This window comes from Melospiza melodia, chromosome 6 (genome assembly GCF_035770615.1).
Source record: "Melospiza melodia melodia isolate bMelMel2 chromosome 6, bMelMel2.pri, whole genome shotgun sequence".
Lineage (NCBI taxonomy): Eukaryota > Metazoa > Chordata > Aves > Passeriformes > Passerellidae > Melospiza > Melospiza melodia.
In genome coordinates this window covers 73,959,280-73,980,163 of record NC_086199.1, presented here as the reverse complement: position 1 = coordinate 73,980,163, position 20,884 = coordinate 73,959,280, and the positions used below count along the sequence as shown (strand labels likewise).

The following is a 20,884-nucleotide window of genomic DNA, read 5'->3' as shown; positions in this document are numbered from 1 at the left end:
GCAAGCTTTTTATTACCCAAGGGGAAAAGTGGGATTCCCAGACAAAGTTCACTTGCAAAGTAGAGGCTGAGTGATGCAGAAAACTCAATTTTAGTGCTGCAGTGCTTAGCTCTTAGGTGCCCTGATGCCCAGTGAAATGAAAAGCCTGGCTAAGTGGATCTTTAGGTGCCTAATTAGAGCTACAAAAGCTACCATGCAGTCAGACTCTCTAATATGGTCGGCAACAAATGCCAAGAAAGGAGCAGGAGCCACATATATAATTTTGAATTATGTGGGTTCTTCCCTTCATTCATGCTCATGCCAAGCATTGATTACCTAGGCAGCTGGCCCAGCTGTTACCCATCATATTCACTGGTTAAGTGAAATCCTCCTGCAAAAAAATCCTTACCAGGATTTGCTGGTACATTCAGGAGTGACAGAACCACACCACAGCCAGCTCTTTGGAAATCCTTTGCTCCTCTTTCTTTCCCCACTTTCCTTATTGTAGCAGTGGTAGTTTATACCACCCCACCACCCTCTTATTGCAGCTCTCTGCTAGCTCTGGGTGGAAATTCCCATGAGATCCCAGTTAGCAGATACAGCTGCTAAAAGAGGAATGCCTTATCTGCGAATCCCTGTAGAACTAAAATATTGAATTTCTCAGTGCTGTCAGGACTTGAGTATGTTTGGGCAGGCCCAGAAGCAGAAATTAAAGCAAGCAGAGAGCTTTTCTGATGGGATCTTAGGTGTCATGGGGATACAGCCAGTGCCAAAGTCAGGCAGAAGATGACAAAGGGACTCTGAGGACCTGCATTTTGAATGAAGGAAAAAATCTCTGTAGATTTAGACCGCATAACTATGCAGGATGGAAGGCAATGGGGATGCAGCCCATTATACTCTATTAATTGTCTGAGCAAAGTGAAGACTATAATTCCCCTCAGTCCTCTTCTGTCTGTCAGGCTTCTTGTTTAAAAGTTGAAGACTGTTTAATCTAGATATGCATGTGACAAAGTTCTCCAAGATGCTCTGTGGATAGCGTTCCTTCCCTGGATGTCAGAGCACTGACTGATGGAAATGAACAGGACTTCCCATCATGACCCTCCATGACTCTGGGTCAAGATACAAGATAAGCACTACAAGTAGTTAAAATAAATCTGCTGCAAATTGGTTCAATTTCAGAGAAACTTAGCTGCTTTCCTTTATTCTTGTGTCTTTCAATATAATTACATTATTGAACTGGGAGCATTTCTGGCACCAAAAGTCTGTAAAGGCTTATATAAAGATGGAGTAATAAAGTCTAGATTCCTGCAGGAGATAACTGGAATATAGTGCTGTATTGGGAACAGTGCAGGGGTGGGAAAGGCAATCAATGGTCCTTGGAGGACGGCAGGAAAAAAAAGCATCTGTGAAAGACTCATTTTTGTGATACATTTGGAGGACCACCAGTTGGCTAAGGTTAAAAATTGAGATTTTAGTAAAATTTTATGAAAGTAGGACTAAAGCAGATGAAATACCTGTTAGTTCCCATTAGAGACATCCATGAGCAGGGCTGGTGGTCAGTGGTTTGTACAAGGTCAGTGATTTGTACAAGGCTTGGCTTTGCTGCCATGGAGGAATAACTTATTCTGCTAGTTTATCTGGCAAAGATACAAAGATGGGCAGAGCAGGATGAGCAGCCGAGGGAGGTCAGGGTAGCTTGTTTGGTCTTGGTGTCCCTCTGCCTGGGAAGTCACTGGAGTGACACCCTCCAGCTGCTGTGAGCCTTGAGGATCTCCCCCATGTGGATCTGTGTTGCCCTGGGAAAAGACCTGACTTGACCTTTTTCTAAGGCTTTGGTTGTCCAGCTGAGCTGTTTCACACCCCAGATTTTTGGAGAGGCATTGCTTCTGTTCATCAGGTCCTGCCTAGGTACTGATGTTTGAAACCTAAGAACAGAAGGGCCCACCCTCACATTTAAGACAAAATATTTCTCTATTGCGTTTCCTAACAGGGACAAGGAAGCCAGCAAGGGTGGGAACTGATCCAGCAGGTTTCACTGCCCACACTGACAGCAGTGCAGTAATAGACTGATACTGGCAGGGATCAGCAACCCTCTTTGACACAAATGAGTGCATGGTTTCCATTTCAGTCCTTAAAGATGAGCTCTCTGTGAGTGAGGATTTTCACCTTGTCATTCCTGGGCTTGGTACCATACAGATTAGTATTGAGGATCTGCTGTTCTTCCATGTTGCTTTTCTTGTAGTTACAATGTGCCAGAGGTCGCTGTGCCCAAGTGGCTCTTCCAAGTTGGAAACTAAGAAAATTAGGACTGTAGCCCTCTGGCATACTAAGAGTAATGATAATTATGTTTTTTTCTAATGGATTGCTCATAGTTCTCAGCATGGCATTTTCATTCTGGCATATATTATCCTCATCTGAAAGTGGCTTGGTTGGTGAAGCACAGAGACCATAATCTATGTATCTTAGATGAGGCTGGTGCAGAGAACACATCACAGGTGTTGCTCAGTGCTGTGCTCCTTTGCTATCAAACTCTAGAATAGGGACCCTGTATTTACCAGAAATGGGAAGTAATGGCTGAGGATTATCAAAGCAGGCAGAAGGAATGTAAGTAGCTCAGGAAAAGCCTGGAGGCTGAGAAAAGATGGAAAACTGAAAGTCCTGAAAGCTTTTGATTAAAATCTTTTACCTGAAAGATTACTAGAGTTTAACACTTTTCCATGGATTAAGCCAAAATAAATGCCCAAAAGCAGCAAGAAACAAACTCAAAATTTGGGGTTTGCTTTCTGAAGTTAATATAATAATTACTATACCTTTCCATCTACATCAGTCAATAGTTAGATTTTTTTTTCATAAACATTGTTACAACTCTGCATATTAAAGAAATTTTATTGAAAAATCTGAAGCATAAAGAAATGGAAAATACTGTGTGCTATGTATTTGGCTTCAGGTACAGTATCTGCTTTAATTAATAATGATGTATCTCTGCAGATCAAGAATAGAAATACCATCCCCACTATTAATCCTTACATTAAATTTTCAAATAATCAATATTAACTAAATATAGCTACAGTAAAATAGAGAAGAAGCATTTGTTTATTTTTACAGGACATTATTCTGTGTGTTACATCAAAGATTTCCTTTCAAATTCACCTGATTTGAAAGGTCGAGTTTCTCCTGACTGTGCAAGTTAGCAGAGAAAGTGTCTGTATTTTATCAAATTCAGCTGCACCTTTCTTGCTGAAGGATGATTAAAAGCCAATGGATCTATTTTTGTGAGTCATTGCAGTCCATTCTGCTGCTGTTCAGTTGAAGGAAGCTATTTTTGTAATTTTACTATTTTGTAGCAAATGTACCAATTTAGTTAGTAGTGAAAAGGTTCCAGACATCTGTGATGAAGGTTGATAAATCCAGAAGAAATCTGTTCCTCTGCTAAAGGGAGTGAACTGGCCTGTGAGACACTTGCACAGAGTTCTGAACTAGTATTGCAAAAACCAAAAGCTCTGCTTTGAAGCAACAGAAGGACAAAGACTGTCTTTTGCATATGCTGAGGAATTTGCATGTAAGTTATTTTGTTTTGCATTAATCAACCTGTCATATTTATTATGAGACAGGTCTTGAGATGAGTCTCAAAATATAAGTCTGAGGGTTTTAGCAAGTTCAAAGAAAAAACCCAGGGCCACACTGAAAAATGTCTGAGAATATCCCTTCTGGCTGCTTGAGGGATGTGAAATTTTTTATTTATTAAAAATTGTAGGATATCTGCCTCTCCTCAAATTTAACTATGTTGACCATTAAAGCAAAACCTAATCAACATCCTCATGGCTGTTATTCTGTCTCCCTTGTAGGCTGAGCAACCATGCCCCTTCCCAAAAGAAGGACACCAGTTACATCACAGTTTTCAAACTCAAGAGCAAGCAGCTTGTTAACATTATATTTATCAAATAAGAAACCTTCCTTCTAGAGTTGTTAAAAGACTGGAGAACAGAGATGAAAATGTGTGGATGGGTTCATCATTTGAGATGATGTGATCTACAGTGCTTCAGAGGTCCCAGTGACTGAAAATAGCTGTGCCCTCCAATTCTCTCTTCATCCAGTAGGTTAGAGTCATACCAGGACTTCCACAGGTAAGGGAATACAGCTTGGAAGATTGTCCCAACGATGGTGGTAACTGGGCCCTGCTGGGATGGTGGCCTTGCTCTCAGATGGGCTCGCTCAGGGTGCAGAGGAGGGGTGGCAGCCTGGGGCACACCAGCAGCACTGGATGGCAGTGTTACACAAGTTCAAACAGCTTCTTTTAGGTTTAGGAGTAAAGGCAAAAAGCATGCCATGCCTGTGACTGGAAATGTATGGGATTTGGAGGGGGCATCTTTAAGTCCTATTGGGATGTACTTGACCAGATTCCCTTAATTTCCTTCTCCTATCCTGTCTCTATTCTTTAGAGCTACTTTCCCATGCTTTCTTTTCTCTCAGTTCTAATTTTTTTATAGTGTATTGAGGTGTTTCCTGTGCCTCTTCTGAGCTGGCCAGGTACTGAAAAGATCACAGATAAACAGCAAAGATTTGCTAATGCAAAAGCAATATATAAAACCCAAGAATCATAAACCCAGCAAAAAACAATGTCTTTTCCTCCTTCCAGTTCTTTATCTTTAGGTAGAAATAACCAGGAGGGGCAGAGTGCCTTGACATTAGCCCAGTGAATGTGCATTTAACATTAAGCATGATAGAACCAAATATACTGCAGGGAAAAAATTGAATTTGTGTGGCTGACAGTTTACTCCTGTTATGGATTTTGCCTGTCACCTCTAGTAGCTCAGGGTAGTGATTCCAGGGATGACACTAACACAGAGCAGTGTACATGTAATCCCAGTACTGACATGTGTACCAGCCCTGTCCCTCCAGAGATGTGTGGAATATTCCTCTGGCAGGAAGATGGTAAGGCAGTAAAAACTGCTGAATAGGTATTGATGTGGCTTTGTTCCACCTGCTTGGATCCTGAGCTGGGATTTTTCCTCTGCTTTTCATCTCATTTATCAGTGTAATACCTGAGTCACCCTTTCATACAGCAAATATAATTACAGTGCAGTTACACTCTGTGACTCTGTTTCATGATACCTATAATTACTGTTCATTCATGTAGCTAGGAGGTTAGTTAATTCAGTGGACATATTACTTATCAGTCTGCTTTCTGAGTTACTGTCTCACATTTTAATTGCAATTGTACTTTTTGTACATACATCTGAGGGTTCACCGTGTGACAGTCATTTGTATGAGGTTAAACTTCTGGTTGAATTCAGCCTGTTTACAGCTACATGGGGGTTTTTTGTGTGGCAGTAGTAGGTCAGGTCAAAAAAAAATTTAGATCAACATCCAAACTTGTAAGGCACACTTATCAGTCCTACATGAAATCCATGCACTGCTGAAACATGAGCGGTATGAAGAATTTAAGAAGGGCAGTGGAGTTGATTCTTAGTTTTATGACCCTCCTTGTTTTATGTGCACTGCTGTTGAGGTGATCCAGAGGTACCTACATTCAAATGATTAGCAAGGATCATGACATATGGCAAATCCTTGGAACTGGGAGAAAAGCCATGAAGAAGCATTGCTGTTCCTATTCCTGCCCATTTCATACAGCCCAGGTATTCTTCTGAGTATTCTTTTGCTGGATTCAGCAGGTCTTGACTTCCACTCATGGAATATGGCTTTGCATTTGAAGTGGAGAGATTCGTTTGATGATTTTTTTTTTTAATTGAAAAAGGTTTGCCCACTTCAGTAGCTTATGAGATCATTCACACTTCAAAGGCTTCCCAGGCTGGACTCTTGCAGCCATTTGATGTTAGAAGGTGGCAGGAGGCAGCTAGCTTCCTGCATCCTTCCTTCCCCTCTTCTCCTGACTTTGTTCTTTATCCTCAGATAAAGTTGCCTACAGAACCAACAGCAGCATCTCAGGCAGCAGAGATGATCTGCAATACATTGATGAAAAGCTTCCTCAGCCAGCCTGGAGCCACTGCAGTATGGCCGTACCAATGAGCCTCTTCCTTTATGCTTTTCCTCTGCTTCACTGCCTCCCCCAGGCCAGGACTTCCTCCCAAAGGACTGTGTACCTCACTCCCCCTCCCTTGCTGCTGTGTTTTTTCTCCCCTTAGCCTCTGCTCCTCTTTTCTTCCCTCAGCTCCCTGAGCTGGGTGTCCAGCACAGATCAGAGGAAGGGGAAGGGGTGCCTGTGCACTTCTCCTGAACAGCTGACATGGAAGCCATTAGAAGTTGGTTGCATCTATTCTGTTTCAGACCCCCCAATTCCTTTTCTCTTGGTTGCCTGTAAATTTTTCAGGCAAAGTATTTTTCTCCTGGGGAATTAGATTTCAAGCCCAGAGACAAACTGACTCTGCACAATGTAGGAAATTGTCAATTGGTTTTTATCTTGTTGCATCTGTGACTGCAGGATTTTCAGAGGATCAGTCTTGGAGCACAGAGGCACTCACATCTTTTTAAAAGCATTGGGAACTCATTCCCTAAATCTTTCAGGGCTCCAGGACCCTGTCTGAAACTTTGGGATGTGAAAGGACAGGGGGATCGTGAACCACTCCTGCTTGTCATGCCTAGAGGCTTGGTCTTAAGTCTTGACTTTCCACTTCATGAGTACCAGCTGCTTTCTGGGAGGTTGCCCTGGGGGGAAGGGGCCAGTGATGGGAGCTGTGCCTTAGCTAGTTTGTAAATTATCTTTGTACATGCATGAGAATTAAGATAAATATATCTCTTATAAAAAGAAGCTGTTTGTGTGCTTTTGCTGTTTATATGTATCTAGAAGGAAATTGCAGGCTACTTCCTGCCAAGTATATCCCCAGAAATATTTTTTGAAACTGTCATCCATAAGCATTGAAGGCTGTTTAATCTCTCTCCCACTTTCTTCCTCTCTCCAAGCCTCCATCTTTCACTCTCTGGCCCAGTTTTTTAGCAAAAGGAGTTTGGCTGTTTATTGCAGTGTAAAGATTTAGTATATTCCTATACTGGTCCCATTTTGTGTCACCACTAGTCCACTTGACCTAGGGATCTCTGACATTGTATGACAGGTGGATTTTTGTAATGGCTATGCTTATTCTATGGCCATCATCATGAATAAGGTCAGAACTTTATTCATGATTTGCATTCAAAAGATATGGGGAAGCACAGAAAGAAACCTAGCGAGGAATATGTAAGGAAATTGAGTCAGTACCAATCCCTTACATCCATGTGCTGCAGCTTGTAGAGCCTCTGTTCATTAAAGTAAAGGTGGTACCTTGGAAAGCAAGCACAGTCCTCTTCAATAATCTCCAATTAGTCAGTTATACCCCATAAAATCACAACTTAGAGCATATTAATTATATTTTAATGTAATGAAAACACGAAGTGTGATTCTAAACTGGAAGCAAGCATAGATTAATTAATTGCAAAGGTAGTATATGGAAACACAGCACCTGGCCTGCAGTGTTGGTATTGTGATATGTTACCAGGAAATCTCAACAGAAGTAGAGCTTTTTATGATGTCACACATTGTGCATTGTGACTTCAGTTTAATAAAATAATGCAAAGGAGCTCTATGCACACTCTTCCTTGCACATTTGCATCTCTTATTTGCGATAGATACTCCAACATCTATTGGGTTTTTTTCTATTTGTCTGTGATTCAGTGCTTCAGTTGTTACTATTAGTAACTTGGATTTCTGGAGACCACAGAATCCCCAAACACAGAGCAAGAACTGCTGTGCTTTATGCTGTCTATGACATATAAATTGTGCAGTGTACAGTTAAAAGCACAATCCAGCTGTACTTTGGAATCATGGGGACTTTTCTGTGGAATAAAATGGATATACCAAGTCAGTCTGAATGAGATCACAACTACTTAGAGAAGAGAGAGGCGTAGACATTCCTACTTCTAATTGTGCTATTTTTAATATTTCATCAAAATTAATTTCTTATTCCATCTGAATTAATTTTCCCATCTTTTGTTAATTCTTTATTAAGTTGCAATTAATATATTGGCAACTTCTGAATTTCTAGGTGAAGCTAATCGCTGTGAATCTTGGATTCATAATTGGTTACAATGCACAGAGGCAAAAAACTTAATGGTCTTTCTGAGGAACTGATTAATTTTCTCCCAAGAGTAGATATGTAATATTATGTTATGAAGGGCTTTAGCTATTAAAACCAAGTTAAAAGAAAATACAGGACTGTTTAAATTATCAGCTTTTAACAGAGATGGCCAAAATCACTGGGGTTCCACACAGCACCAAGCTCACCTTGCATAAGTTGGACATTTAAACAGTTGCTCAGCACATTCCCCATACAAATGAGAAAATAAGAGAGAAGAGGATACTTTTATCTATACCATAAGTAACCTGTCTTCAGGAGGTTTGTGAGTTCAATCCCAGCAATCACTAACAAAGCTCCAGTTGCTTTCCTTGAGGCATTTAACTGCATGACCACAACTGATGTTGTGACCTGTAAGATTGTATCATGATACATCCTCTTTGAAAACCCTGAAAATGATTAAACAGTGTGTTGTGTCATTTGAAGATTACTTAAAAACTTTCCCTTCTTTTGCTATTCAGAGGAAGCCCTCAGTTTGAGAGGCTTCAGATACAAATTCCACTTAATTGTGACAACATATAGGAGGTTTGGGGTTTTGCTAATTATCTATTTCTAGCTTTTTGGGAGTACTTTAGTGAGCAACTCTCTGCTACATGAGATGAAGATCAGTTTGGCAGATGCTGCCTATGGTCCTCCTCAGCTTTCTACAGAGGACGACTGATGCTCTGCAAGGGAGGACCTTCATCTCTAGCACTTTGACATCTTGAGATAAATATAGAATATATTACCTTGCTTCTATCATTAAAAGGAGAATATGCTGTTAAGGATTTAGTTTATGCTCTGGAAGGAGAAATGCTTTCGCTTTATCTCTCTATGTCTTGCCCATGCTGTATTATTTGTACCCAGAGCTTCAAAAACTTCACAGACTGAGTTACCACAATTGTCATAGGACCCGGATATGGTATCCATCTATCCAGCTTGAGGCAGAAAATGCAGCTATGCAAACTAAATTTGAGCTTGTATGTAAGGGAAAAATGGAGAGCCTGTGCAATGACAGGCTGTAAGCTGTAGGGAGTGAGAACTGTGTGTGTTTGTTAAAAAGGCTTGCTAATAACAGTGCCTACTCCCAGCCAGTCACAGATTCACAGCTAGTGGAGTTTACAAATGCTCTAGGTCCGGTCGAGGTAAAGGAGAGCTTACACCATCCTAATACTGGAATATTCCAGTTTATTGAAACAATAACAAAGAGGGTTCTGGACTGCTGAATGCACTAACTAGAGGGCATTAATAAATAGAGTAAAAGCACTACCTAGAGTGTCCTAATACATAAATATATATGTGTCTATATATATAGAGTAAATTCTCTAACTAGAGTGTGTTAATATATATAGTAAATTCTCTAACTAGAGTGTGTTAATATATAGAGTAAAAGCACTACCTAAAGGGTCCCAATATATAAAGTAGATTCAATAACTAGAGGGTATTAGTAAGTGTAGCAAATGCGCTAATCCCAGGGTACTGATATATACTGTAAATGCACTAACTACAGGAGATTCATATATAGAGGGTCTGTCAAGGGGCCCGGGAAGCACAGCTCTGTGCACTAGGATCTCTTTCAACGGCCATGGAGCAGCAATTGTTTGAGCCACTGCAGCAGGCAAACACACTCTGCAGAGCCTTGGTGTGGGCATCCGGCCTGCTGGCCGGGCGCTGGAAGAGGTTGGGCGGTTGAGCCACCCAGAAGTCAGAGGGCAAACTGATCTCCTCAGGAATCTCTTGTTGCCCATTGCAGAGTGGTTGTTTTGTGTCCAGAGAGGAGCAGTGGAGGTACTTCAGGATATCCATCAGTCGCTGCCGGAAATCCCTCCTGCGCCACCGAGACAGGGGGTAGAGTGTTCAGCAGGTGCATCATCACGGTATTCAGGGCATAGCTGGAAAAATCTCCACCCATCAGGATGCTGCTGGAGGAACTGCAGGAACTTGCAGTGCCAGCTGGAGGGCCTGTCTGGAAATGTGCTGGAAGAATTTTGCCTCTGCCACAGCATGAGTCTCAAGCCATGTTGTGCTTGGAATGTCTACTTCTGCAGGCTGGCTGCTTACAAAGATATCTGAGTCTCCTTGCTGCACTCCAAAGATCACCTCAGCCTCAAAGATTTCCTTGTCTTTCTTCAGGAGAAATTTGCAGGAGCGGCTGCAGGGCTGAAACACTAAACGCCAGTGGAGAGACTGAGGTAAAAGCATCCAGGCTGTTCTCATGAATCGACAGAACCAGTGGACAGTTTTCTTCACATCTAGATAGGAGCCAGTGCAGAGGGTGTGCAGGAGGCTGGGGTCCTGTTTCCTTCTCAGCTCCTCCTCAGGGTGATGGAGGAAACATAGCATGTCCTCCCCCAGCCTCTCCCTCGTGCAGGTGCACAGCTGCTCCACACGGACACAGAACTTCCTCTGCAGCATCCCCGCAGTGTCCGGCTCCAGGTGGAAGGCATGTCCTGGAGGGGGACTCAGGGGTACAAGCATGCAGTACACAACATCTTGTGTACAGGAACTCCAGCCTTCAAAGCCGCTGCCCACTCTGATGGCTTGTTGTGGCACCGGGTAGAAGCTGTTGGACAAGCCTTGTCCAAAGATGTGTATGAGTTTGTCCATCAGGTCTGTAATCACGGAGCAGCCTTTCTCCAGATCCAGAACAGGCAACTCTATGTACAGCTCTGAAAGGCTTCCAAGGTTCCTCTTGATGCTGTGGCGGTCATCGTCTTCATTTGCATCGCTTTTGTCCTCTCCATTTCCGGCAGCATTGACGTCCTCCACTTCCTCATCATTGTTTACGTCTTCCTTTGCATCATCGTAGCCTTCTTTTGCTTCACGTCCAAGGCTGTTTGAGGACCTCTCCTTGTGGCCACTGTTGTCTGGATCACGTCTAATTTTCTTGTGTCCAAAGTACAGTGCCAAGAGAAGGAGGAGGATTCCAGTCAGAGCCGAGAACTGCCACAGAAGCGGAGCTCCCCAGGCCCCACGGCTCTGCTCCAGCTTCATCTGCTCCAGAGTGAACCGAGTCATCTGCTGCTCCAGGTACTCGGCACGCTGCTGCATGCGCTCCAGCGCGGCCTCATCCAGCCCATCGCCGGCCTGCTGCGGGTACTGGAGGAGGGCTTGCGCAAGCAAGAAAATGAGCTGAACGGCCAGCATGGCCTTAAGGAGGTGAGCAGGGGTTGAGTGGGGATGGGAGGGAGGTGCTGATAAGGGAAGTGGGGACAGGAGCCCCAGGGATCTGATGGTCAGAAAGCGGGGCCCAGGCAGCTGACAGGCTGCGAGGCCTGTGCCGCTGCCCCAGCCACTGCACCGTGCCCTGCCAAAGACACTCCCGTGAGGGACCGGCCTCTGGATGCACGGTGAGAAGCGGCTGCTCGGGGTACTTGCGTTTCTGCTGTGGGCCTGGTTCCACGTTAAGCACAGCCTCCTGTGTGCGTGCACGCTCGCCGCTCACCGAGGCTGTACTGGGGCAGCGCTCCGTGCCGCTCGGGTTGATAGCTGCCCCCATTGTGACACGGGCGCTGTGATGTCACAGGTGCCACAGGGCATCCCGGCCAGGCCAGCCCTGCCCTCCATCTCGACCTCAGCTCTGGGACTCCCAATGGCCCCGGGCAACCAAAGGCCTGATATATGGGAAGAGCAGTTGCCTGGGTGGTGAGAGGACCCCTCCCCCGCACCCAGGGGTTCCCTTGATAAAACAGGCAGATGCCCTCTCCCCAACCCTTTTCAATCTGAAATTGGGTGACATGACCCAGGAATGCTTTGTTCCTGAAAATCTCCTGCTGTGAGATGAAACTGGTCCACTTGGTGCTGGCCTGTGTACTTGAGGGGGTGGGGGTGGGGTGGGGTGGGTGTGTGGGTGTGCTCTTGGGACCTAAGTGGCACCCCTGGGTGTGTAGTGCTGAATATCCTAGTGGTGACAGGGGCTTCCAGCATAGTGCTGAACATGCTGGTGGTGACATTCCTGCTGTGCTGCTGTGAGAGGACCTTGACTCCATGGAGATATTTCCCAGGGGTGATGGGCAGGTGTGGGGGCTGATTTCGAGTGGGCAACTCCTGCTGCTGACAAAACACAGTGTTCTGCATGTCCGACAAGTTCACTTCTGCTGTGCCAAACCCTGGAGAGGGTCTGGGATGAGCAGGATCTGCACTGTCCTCAGGCAACACAAGGAGGCACAGCAGCGGTGCCTCTTGCTTGGTCCCTGCCCAGCCAGAGCTGCCAGGGAGTTTCAGAGCCCATGTGAAGTGGCCAGCAAGGCCTGGGAGTGCAGCGGGCACACAGGGTGAAAATAATCTTGGTAGCCACCATGGTCTTCGGTGGCTGCTGCACCAGGGAGATCATTAAGAGGACCAATCTTGCTGCCCACAAATTTTCCATTCCTTGCTGAGTCCCACATCTTCCCCTCTTTTTTTTTTGTACTATCTGGTCAGGTGAATGCCATCAAATTCCAGTAGTGTCTGCACAGTGTATCTATATCCACAGCGGTCTAAAACTTGAGTACTACCTAATTTAGCATGCATTTTCTGTTCAGTTCATTTCCTGCTTCCTGACCACTTTGACTTGGATGTTCAGGGACAATATGGCTTTTACTTACCATGTCTTCATTGCCCATATGGTGTCTTATGTTTCTAAGTTGCCTTACCACAGTATCTTTAGATCCTGCATTGTAGAGTAGGAATGAATGATAAAGTTGAGGGTTTAGCAAGTTTCATATCCTGTCAATCATGTTTTTGAGCTCCTGCTTCACAGCAAACTAACTTGGAGATATTTCCTGCATGCCAAACAGGTGCTGTGGCATCTCTCATTAAAGAATCTCCAACTGCTAACTTCTGAGGTGTTTTCCTGGTGACACTGGGTCTAAAATGGGGTGGGGTCTGATGTGGCTCAGCTTTAAGTACTTGGCTTTTCCTGGATCTGGTCACTTTCTCAGGTCCTCTGAATTCCCCACTCCCAGATAACAATGTCACTGTTGGTTCACTTCTTCTAAGTGCTGCTGACATCCTGACAACTCCATGTCCTGATGCACCAGCAGAGCCCTAAGAGCAGGACACGGAATAGAATAAAAGCTCATTGCTGTTGCTGCTGCAAGACATTCCCCTGCATGGATCCCCAGGCCACACAAATCTTGTCCAGGATTGTCTGCTCCATGTGCTGTACAGGACCATTCATCTGTGCACAGCAGTAAGGGGTGACAAATTTCCCAAACTGCCCCAGGGCAGGACATTTCAGAGAGCCTTATTTACAGCATCAGAGAAGCCAGAGCCCGCCAGAGCATCCTTTCTGCTGCAGCACTCTCTGCCCACAATTCCTGACAAAGTGATGCACAAACACTCACAGACACAGCATTTGTTCTAGCACAATATTCATTGGCAACTTTGTCCTGAGAGAAGCTCCCCGAGGGAGCAACAGCAACTCCCTGAGGGAATGGACTCTCCCAAATATGGAGGGCATTCACTGTCTAGGTGGTAATATGAATCCTGACTTACAGGCTCCTTGCCATGGCCTCTTCACAATTGTTCTTTATAAGTGAGCATTGCAGACAGAACACAGTAGTTTGGGGGGTGAGGGGAATAGGAACTATGAATTTTGTGTTTATGAACTGTATTTCTGTAAGATGTATTTACTGCATTTATTTACTCTGTATTTATGAGCCATAGTTCATACATGAACTGTGTATTCTGAATTCAGAATATGAATTTTGCAAACCTAGCCCCAAATCTGTGTTTAGGAATGTTGTTACAATTTCTGGACTGTAAAGAAAATCAACGTGTAAGCTTTTCTAGAGCCATAATTGAGACGCGTGCTATTTTCTTGCCCCATCAGCAGCAGAATTAGCAATTTTCCTGCAAGCATGATGCACATCTTCCCATTTCTTTTCAGAGAAATGCATCATTCCATGCTAAGTTTATGAAAGAAATTACTCACAGGACATGGGTGCTACAGCTGTGGCAAATATGAGAATATGACAGTTGGTTAAAAAACTGAGCACTTCACACAGCAAACAACAGAAGTGTTCAGGGGATCACTTTTTATCTCAACTTTCCCACATTTATTAAGGTGTCTGATGAACAGAAAGCAAAGAGTGGTGCTGTGCCACCCTCCTTCTGAAGGTCTGTCCAAAGTGCTGACATGATGTACAGGAGTGTCAGAAATGGGAGACCATGTTTTTATACAGAGATGGAGGGTCAGAGCCAACCCTTTGTGATGGGGAGTGAAGGTGGGAGGGCACATGAACAGGGTAACATCTGAGACAGGAGGTGTATCATGGCAATAGAGAATGAATGAATGAATGAATGAATGAATGAATGAATGAATGAATGAATGAATGAATGAATGAATGAATGAATGAATGAATGAATGAATGAATGAATGAATGAATGTTGTCATTCAGACTGAGCTTCAGTTAAGAGACCCAGTTAATTAAGACCAGAACTACCTGCTTTTGAAAAATAAAAGACAGGAAAAAAATTTTGGTGAACAGCATTGCATTTGCTTCCCAAAGAAAGAATGAGAAATAGGAATCCAGATGGAACACAAAATTAATTGTGGTCTTTATTTCTGGAGAGTTTTAATTGCAATACACAGCAGCCTACATGCAATGTCCCAGATCTGTGAAAGCACAGGTTTAAGTAAAAATGCTAATTTCTTACAAAAGAGACATTGCAATTTTCTTCTTAAGAATGAAATTGTACAAAGCAGAAGATGCTGATAGCATACATACATATATATTTCCAGAATCTGTAGTACCTGTTAAAACTAAGGCAGAAGCACTGAAGGAAGAAGAGACTGAGTAAAGCCTGGGATACTGCAGGGAGTTTTCCTGAAGGAGTGGTATTTACATGTATGGCAACAAGGAGATGTCATACCACTTCTCAAATGAATATTTTACTCTCCATTCTTTTTCACTGGCTCTGGATGTTTTTCAGCATTTGCTGTAGAAGTGTTCTCTGCATAAATTTGTGGGATAGAGAATGGGTGGTTTAAGACTACAGAATATTCCCATGGCCTCTATATCCCTCCCATGGTATTTTTCTCTGTCTAAGGCTGTTTAAAACCTTAATCTGCCTTGGACCAAAAAAGCTTTCAGTGTGGAGATGCATCTAGATGCTATATTAAAACCAGTTAATTTCCAACTATTTGAAACTCACTGATAAAGCAGGCTGCTAAAATATTGCCAAAATTTTCTTCTTAAACTGCAGTAGCTGAGACTTCAAGATCTGCATGGGATATTTTTAAATGTTGGTCTTATACAGAGTTGAGACACTACAGTGGTGAAAAAACAACTTTAAGATAATCAGGTGAACACTAGGTAGATATCTCCCTAGAGTGAGTTACATTTTAACCATGAAAGGATGGCCTAAGGCAGCAAATAAATGGGTCAGGAAGATGGAAACTGAAATTTTATTAATCTCTTTCAATTGTGTTTTCATCTCTCCTGATTTTTTTTGTGGTTATCAATTTTATATTTTTGGAAGCTCCTTCGACAGTTCAGTGATTGTAACTAGCAATGCAGTGTACAGACACTGAAAACTGTCCTCTTCAGGGTCAGTCACAGAGAAAAATAATTTGTTATTACTGGCAGACTAAGCCTGCAGCCAATGTTGTGTGCAAAAAGTATGTCTGAATTTGGTCCTAATTTTCCCTAGTATAGCACTTCATGTTGATGTATATGTCATGCATTAAACTGCTGGTCTCATAACCCTATTTTAATGGTGACTACAAAGCTAGAAACCTTGGATTTATTGAGATCTCCTATATGGAGGTCTACAAGCATGTTGCAATATTGGGATATTTTTGCATTTTCCTTCATAATTTTTGCAATTTTATTTTAAAAATATGTAACAGGATCGATAATTAAATGTCAAAAACCAAGATTTAATCCTTCAAGAACTAGGTGCGCATGGTTCAACCCAGTGTTTTAATGCTTGGTATCTTCTCAGGTTTAGGAAACAATGCTGAAGGGTAATGGTTTGTGCAAAATTTCATTGAGAGTTCAGAGTGCTTTGTAGGCACAATTGTCTGAGTTTCTTGTTCAATCATCTGAATTTCTTCTCTCCCAGCTCCTACCCTTTAACAGCTGGTCTGACCTGGTTGTCCAGACTCTCACCAAAAGAAGGAAGAGATGGTGTCCACCCCAGAGGGCATAAAATCTGGATCTAAAATAGGTGAGTTCCTTTTCCCCAGGTGACTACAGAGGAAGTATGGGAAATTGTGTTACACGAGGACCTAGCTTTATGGCCATCTGAGATCATGAGGTGAATCAGTCTCTTCATGTATGAGAGAAGTCCTACAGCTGAGTCTGTGCACCATCGCCATCACAGTTCTTCAAGGTTGAGTATTTTTACCTTAGTTTGAAATTAATTTCTGATAATGTAAATTCCTGTGAAATTGACTGGAAGATTAATGTACCAAAAGACTTGTTTGGTCCAGCAAAGACCAAACAAGTGCCTCTGTTTTCAAAAGATGCATTGCCAGAGAAGACAGCATAGAACCAAGGTTGGGTTTTGCCATGGAGCATAGGTTTTTTAACTGTAGATTAAAAATGAGAACTGCTGAAAATAATTTTTAAAATATGACTTAAAACACATGGGCATGGGTTTATGCATGGAAGCTAGAGGGGGTAGGAAGGAGATAAATATGTAGATTGAAGGCAGATGTAGATTTCTGAGTTGCATCTAAATGAGCTAAAACCTGTTAGCCTGTTTAAAGTGTAGTCTTGGTCCCCTGTTCCAGCTGCAGTCATCTTCATTTTTTGCCTTTGGATCTGCCAGCCAAATGGACCTGTCCTGTAGCTGTGTGGCCTCTAGGTCATCTGATGGGAGTGCAGGGAATGTGTGTGGCCAGGCCTTGGGTGAAAAGGACATTTTGGTAGCACGTGCCTGTGTTAGATAAGGTGTACACTGACTGGTGAGTTGGACTGATTGTTGGAGGCTACATCATGGCTGTAGTACTGGGTAAACACACAGCTGCTTGTAGCTGTGGACAGGATGGTAACATTTCATCTTCACTGAGAGTTTTCAGGGTTACACAGCAAAAGAAAAGCATGAGACCTATTAAAGAACAGAAGCTTGGCTCTCATTTCAAGGTGACAAGTGACCTCCCAGCTAGGCTGTATCTCCAAATGTTGTTGCTAGACTTTTGATTAATGGTACTGTACTTGTACTGTGCAGTTTGGAAACTCAACGTATCAGACATGCAAAAGCAATAAAGACTTAACCTGCTCAAGAGGGAGAGACAATAGAAATACTTCTGGGTTTTCCTGATCATTCAAAAAACTGAATAGTTGAGCATCTAGGAGGAGAGATATTTTATGTTCTGAAAGGGTGAAGAGGATCAGCTGATTATAACAAGGTGAATGGAACTGTTTTTTTAGCTTATGTTGGTAAATTGTAGCTCACAACCCCATGAACTGATCTGTAAGCCTTTTCTAAATATGTTCTACCTGTCATAAAGGGTATTATTTGTTTGGACATGTGATTTAAAGAAGCAAAACTTAGCATAAGATCTCAAAGTCTCTGCAAATACAAATATTTAAGTCAAAACAAGATGGCTCAATGGAGTAGCAAGGACTTTCTTTCTCCATCTTTCAATACTTACACTTTCCCATATGATATTGCCATCAGCTGCTGAGCTAAATCTGAAAAAGGCTTTTGGGAGGGAGGGCAATGAGAGACAGAGACAGGCAGTATCAGAGTTAGATACTGAGTTATTAGTATGCTGATACTGTTAGATACTGAGTTATTATTATTGTTAGATACAGAGTTATTAGTGTTCTGTGAATACTAATAAAAGTACACCTCAGGATATTTCCCACAATTATGTATTTGAATGAAACATGAAATCTCTTTACCTCTGCCCAATCTCCTTCAAAGCTGGAGTTCTGTTAATATTTTAATAAAAGAATTTCCTGGGAAAAATATAAAAATAAAAAAAAGGAAGAAAGACTGAGTTTCAAACAACAATTTTGCAGAAGGTACATTGTGAACTTGTAAATATTTGTACTGAAAATATGTGCTGAGTTGCGTTAGCAGACCATGCTCAAACAGCAGTTACAGATACTTCATTGTCAAAATGTAAGGATGAGTTCCATGAAGCTCCACAGAGGATTGCTATAGGTCTCATAGTACTCATTAATGGGTTGGATGATGACACAAAAAGAATCATTATTAAATTTGCAGATAATTTCAAGCAGCAAGAGACTACAAGTATTGTAGAGGAGATGATTAAAATACAGTATTCTTGATAAATTGCAGGTATGATCTGAAAAGTGTGGGTAGAATTCAGGATGAATAAGAGCTACATTTAGACAGGAGCAAGAAACTGCAGAAACACAGAACAGCAAGAAACTCTTCTCAAAGAAATTCTGTGGGAAAATATTTAGCAGGCTTCCTAGAACACAAATTGAACAGAATGAAATAATGCTGAGCTAGTGCAAAACAGGAGAATGCTGCCCTGGGCTGTCTTTGCAGGTGCAGACTGCTCTGCTCAGCACTGGTGAGGCTGGTGTGTACTGCAACAGTGAGGTACACTTTGGCTGTACACACCAGCAAAAGTGGTGTGTACAATTGTGGACACAACATAAATGTGAAGCAGCTGGAGGCAGTCCAGAGGACAGTGATCAGAATGGTAAGGCATTGAATAAACAGGCTGTAAGGAAAGAAAAGTTATCATGTCTAATCTGAAAAAATGGGTAAAAGACTTTAAATGTGAAATTCTGCTCCTAAGAACAGTAGTAATCTGCTTTCTACATCTAAAATGGAGGACAAGAAATAAAGGACTCCTGTTTTAACACAAGATTCCTCTTCAATATTAGGATGAAACCTTGTAGAGATAATATTTCACTAAATAGTAGAATAAATATGGCATCTCCAGCCCGGAATATCTGTAAGAACTTGTAAATTTAGGTATAGTTGAGCATATCCTGAGCAGTGAGCCAGACTCAGTGATTTTTAGTCCCCTCCTAAGCTACAAATTTACAAGAAGCAGACCCCCACCTTCTACTGAATAATTTACACATTTAGTTAAAATTAACTATACTATTCTGAATGTGCATCACTGCAATCAGCTTCTGAGGAATTTAGCCTTCAGTCTCTAAGAATGTAAGCAGGAACAAGTTGAAAATTTTAGAATTTGTAACTTGTCAAAATTTGGGCAGATTTTCATAAGATAGCATACCCTTGTCACCAAGGCCCATCTCCCTGGTACATTTTTAACAATAGTCTCAAAACATGGGCATATTCAATTATAAAAATATATTTAACATGGGAAAAAGCCTTTTTTCATCAGATCTCTTTGCCACTGGTTAAGCTGATTTTGCTGTAACATTAAAAATAAAATTTAAAAAAATCCAGACTTTTGCTGATTCATATAGTGAAACATTGTGGCCCAAGTGGTTGCAGATGGAAGAGTCTCAACCATGCCTGCCACAGGTACTTACTTGAAAGAAGATTTGAAGCTTCACTGTCTCATTATCATTAGTAAAGTGCTTTGAGATCCTGACATGATGTGTATTACATCTTTTAAAGCTTTGTGGAGTTGTTAACGGCAATGCAGATTTAAAGCAGCTTCTTGGATAATTAAGGAAAAAAATAATTAAACTCATGGGTTTTTTTTAAAAATAAGCCCTATGCAAGATTTTGAATTATGCATGGTGCAAGTGTTTTGTTCTCACATTCTAGTTTAACAGAGCAGACCAGTTTGAAATGTGTTTGAATTTAATTGGGCTGTATTAATCTCTTTACTGTCATAGTTTAACAGGCTGAGCATTGAAGTAAAGACTGCATTTCAAGCAGAGAGCTGCTGATGGAGCTGTTCTGGCTGGAGAGGAGGAAGATGAGACCAGAACTGAGCTCTGGGATCCATCTCGTATTTCACACTGCTGAGATCTGAAAAATGGCATCTGGGTTCCTGGCTTTGTAGAGAAGGGAGATTCACAAACCTAGGAAAGGATGACAGCACTCCAGTGAGACAAACCCTCTTATGTTCTTCTTCTGCCCAGCAGAGAGAAAGAAAGATTCTTCTTGTCACAGATATGAGCATCTGAGGTTATGCTCCAGCTTTGAATCTCTGAGTCTTTTCCCACTGTCCCTACTGTGAGCCTAGAAAACCCAGGTTTGCTAGGCTGTTATCTGTTTTTTGAGCCCTTCTTCCACCCATTCATTTTAGTGAATGCTGTACAGCTGATCCTGACTCAGTCAGATCTCTTCCCTGTGCTGTACCTTCTCAGCAGTAGACAAGCTAGGACAATAATTGAAAATTATTATAAATATAATAAAGAAATGTTAATTGTCACTTGAATTTGAAGATGAGCTTAAGGACTTTTCTCATGCAAAATGTAGAAATATTTGACTGCTTAGGTTTAACTAATGTTAATAGGAAAAAAATAAAAATAAACAAAATTAAGTAAGTGAATATTCGCCAAAAGCATGTCAAATGTTGAACTTCCCTGCCAAAACCAGAATGTGCAGTGTGATGTTTAGTTACATAAATTAGCTAAAGAGGGAGAAGTGGTATCATCTGATTTAGATAAATCATCAACACCCTGCACATTTTTTGCAACTATTAGAGAAAAGATTTTATATATAAAAATGTCTGTGTACATGAAGTGAACATATAAAGATAGATAGATAGATACAGAAACACAGAGACATGTGTTTCAATACTTGAACTGTGTTGGTGGGTACTATAAATCATCCAAGTACAGAAAAGAAACATGGTTCATGGTGATGTTTGTAGTTTCTTCCATATGGGAAATGCTTTTCCAAAACCATGAGATAATATAGTTCCTGCTGTGAAAAATGCATAGTTTAAG

General features: G+C 42.0%; 1 long non-coding RNA gene across 1 annotated transcript in view; it reads left to right on the top strand.

The window, feature by feature from the left end:
- Window positions 1–20,311, top strand: part of LOC134419878 (uncharacterized) — a 45,081-nt gene extending 24,770 nt beyond the window's left edge. Inside the window, exons 5-8 of the long non-coding RNA XR_010028188.1 lie at window positions 3,825–4,103; window positions 10,981–11,240; window positions 16,134–16,238; window positions 19,823–20,311. This is a non-coding gene — a long non-coding RNA (uncharacterized LOC134419878). The remainder of the gene's footprint in view (window positions 1–3,824; window positions 4,104–10,980; window positions 11,241–16,133; window positions 16,239–19,822) is intronic.
- Window positions 20,312–20,884: the final 573 nt, after the last annotated feature.